This window comes from Sminthopsis crassicaudata, chromosome 6, assembly GCF_048593235.1.
Source record: "Sminthopsis crassicaudata isolate SCR6 chromosome 6, ASM4859323v1, whole genome shotgun sequence".
Classification (NCBI taxonomy): Eukaryota; Metazoa; Chordata; class Mammalia; order Dasyuromorphia; family Dasyuridae; genus Sminthopsis; species Sminthopsis crassicaudata.
In genome coordinates this window covers 238,142,655-238,145,858 of record NC_133622.1, presented here as the reverse complement: position 1 = coordinate 238,145,858, position 3,204 = coordinate 238,142,655, and the positions used below count along the sequence as shown (strand labels likewise).

Genomic DNA, 3,204 nt, shown 5'->3' with positions numbered 1-3,204 from the left:
ATCTCTAGCTCTTCTTTGGTCACAAATTCCTTCTCCACAAGTCTGAGAGGTAAACCATCCATGTTCCTCCAATCTATTTATGATCTCGTTCTTTATGCCTAAATCATGGACCCATTTTGATCTTATCTTGGTATGTGATGTTAAGTGTGAGTCCATGCCAAGGGTCTTTTAATTATAATTATTTCTTTTTAAGTGACTTAACTCTAAGCACTTTATTTCTCACACATTTATATAGATGAAGAGTGTAAGCAATGTGACTGAATTCATTCTCCTAGGCCTTACACAGAATCCAGAGATGCAGAAAGTCATATTTGTGATGTTTTTGCTCCTCTATTTGGCAATACTAGCAGGCAATATTCTCATTATCACCATCACCACCAGCCAGACTCTGGGTTCCCCCATATATTACTTTCTATCAGACTTGTCCTTCATAGATTTGTCTTCATCCTTCTTGGCCCCTAAAATGATAAATGATTCAGTCTTTGAGAACAAAACCAGCTCCTTTAAGGAATGTATGACCCAGCTCTTTGCAGAACATTCCTTTGCTGTTGTTGAGATCATTCTGCTCACAGTCACACCATATGACTACTATGTAGCAATTAGCAAAACTCTTCACTATACCACAATTATGAGTGAAAGACTCTGTGGGATCCTGGTGGGGGTAGCCAAGATTGGGAGCTTTGTCCATGCAACAGTGCAGCTCTTTGTCACAATCTGGCTCCCTTTCTGTGGTCTCAATATCATATATCACTTCATGTGTGATTTATCCCCTTTGCTCAATCTTGTGTGCATGGATACCCATGTCCTGAGTCTATTTGTTGCAGCAAATGATGGTTTCATTTGTCTCTTAAACTTTCTCCTCTTGATGGCTTTATATGTAGTCATCCTGACCTTCTTAAAACCTCCCAGTCTGGAGAGAATGCTCAAAGCCCTCTCTACCTGTGTCTCTCATATCACTGTGGTCCTCTTAATCTTTATTCCTTATATATTTGTGTAGCTCTGACCAATGTTCATGTTTTCCATTAATAAGACTATGACTGTTTTTTATTCAAGGATAACACCCATGTTAAATCCCTTAATCTATACTTTGAGGAATACAGAGGTAAAGATTGCCATGAAAAATGTATGGAGTCAAAGAATGATGTTTCCTAAAAATTATTATTATTATTATTATTATTTTTATTTTATGAAAGGTTGAACATTAAATAATGTGATTTTTTCTTTTTTCTTTTTTTTTTTAAACATCTGAGGTGAAGAATTTGACTAAGGTCATCCAACAAGTGTCTGAGACTGGATTTGAATTGAGATCTTCCTGATTTCAAACCTTGTGATCTCTCCATTGTGCCATCAAGATGCAGCAATGCTAAGATTTTAAGAATAATCACATAGTGTTCATGGAAAGGATACTGTTTCTTTTCTTTTCAATAATATATTTAGTAAAGTCAAATATAAATTTATTTTTTTCATTTTTAAATGTTCATTCATCAAATACTGACTACATGGCTTCTTTATATGTTCACAATACAGCCAAACTCTCACAATGAACAGAGTGGGAGCTCACCTTGTTTTCAGGAAGATCCAAATTGAAGTCCTGCCTCTGACATGCAAATATGATGTGATCATGGACAAATCACTTAACAACTCAATATTTCCAGACAATTCTCTCAAATCACAGATTTCAGATTGGAGTAATCGTCTTCTTTGTTTGTGAGTTTTTCATCCTTATGAGTTCCCCATATCACTGACATCAGTTTTCCTGACTTTTACCTTGTGGCTGAACCCAGAAAACTCCAGAAGAGATTATAAATCTGAAGATTTTACATAACCCTTACTTAAATTCAATTCATTGACAAATTATGTTACCACCTCCCTGATGGTCCTCTTCAAGAACAAATGACAAACAAACAAAAATCATAAATCTAAACAAAACCACGTATCACATTCATATCAGATAGTGGTCATTGGATTGAGAGTTCTTTGCTTTTTTGAAATTCATCTACAGACATTCTTTGTACTTGATTCCACACACACACACTTTGACCACTTATTTTGACTCTGTAATGGTATTATCTATTTTTGCCCTTTGATAATGCCTTCTATTCAAATTGTGAAGAATTGGCCCTTAACTTAGAACCTTCAGTGAAATATATAATAGATCGTTTTCTTAAAAACTGAAAATCTAAAGAGATTTTCTTTATGTCTGGAAAAGCAAAGCCCATCTTTTACTCAAGTGGAAGATTGAATTAGATTGTGTCTAGTATCCCTACTAGTTCCCAGATTCTGTGACTGAACTTTCCTTCTCCTTTCTTTCCTTTTCTTTCTCCTCTCATAATGTAATGAATTAAGCAAGATCATAAGGTACTTTTTTTTCTTCCCCTTCCTCCTTCCCTACTCTACTCCCAGTTTGTTTGTTTGTTTTTTTCTTTTATTTGTGTGTGTGTGTGTGTGTGTGCGTGTGCGTGTGTGTGTGTGTGTGTGTGTGTGTGTGTGTGTGTGTGTTAGAACCAAAGACAGGACAGATATATAGATCAAGAAACTGAAAAGATGCTCCCAGAGAAAATCAATAACCCAGATAGTTAAAATTTTATAAATCTCATTTACATTATTGCTTAAAACTTATGCTTCATAAATAAACTATCTATCTTTCTTTATTAAGGAAGAAATTTTGTAACCTGAAATTATTGGATTTTTAAATTTAACATATTAGAAAGAATTCCTAGACATGAACTAATGTGATAGTTGTACAATCTCCATTTTTTCCTTGAAATGATTTATCATAAATTTAGCCCATACAATTTCTGGGGATCCTTATTCTAATTCCCACTCGAAATGCAGAGTTGAGGCCACTGATCATATCTTCTTTGTTCTCTAAGAGCTCTTAAAGGTGGTATTAAAGGATGAAATGTATCTTCTAATATGGGCTCAAGCCTTCATTACTGTGTATTGTGTATTCCACTGTATATCAGTTACCAGTTATTACTTGAATATCACTTAATTACAAGTAATGTATCATAAACATTTTGAAAGCATTGATTATGATACAATATCTTTTAGTCAAGTATCCTTATCTAGATTTTGCAAAAAAAAAAAAACATATTTATGGAGAAAAAAACAAATAAACAAGAAAAGCAAAGCAAACACATCCTATACAATAAACAAACAAACAAACAAACAAATAAATAAATAAATATAATTAATAACTTT

The 3,204-nt window shown here is 33.7% G+C and overlaps 1 pseudogene; it reads left to right on the top strand.

The window, feature by feature from the left end:
- Positions 1-235: 235 nt before the first annotated feature.
- On the top strand, positions 236-1,198 carry LOC141547399 (olfactory receptor 4C12-like; annotated as a pseudogene).
- Positions 1,199-3,204: the final 2,006 nt, after the last annotated feature.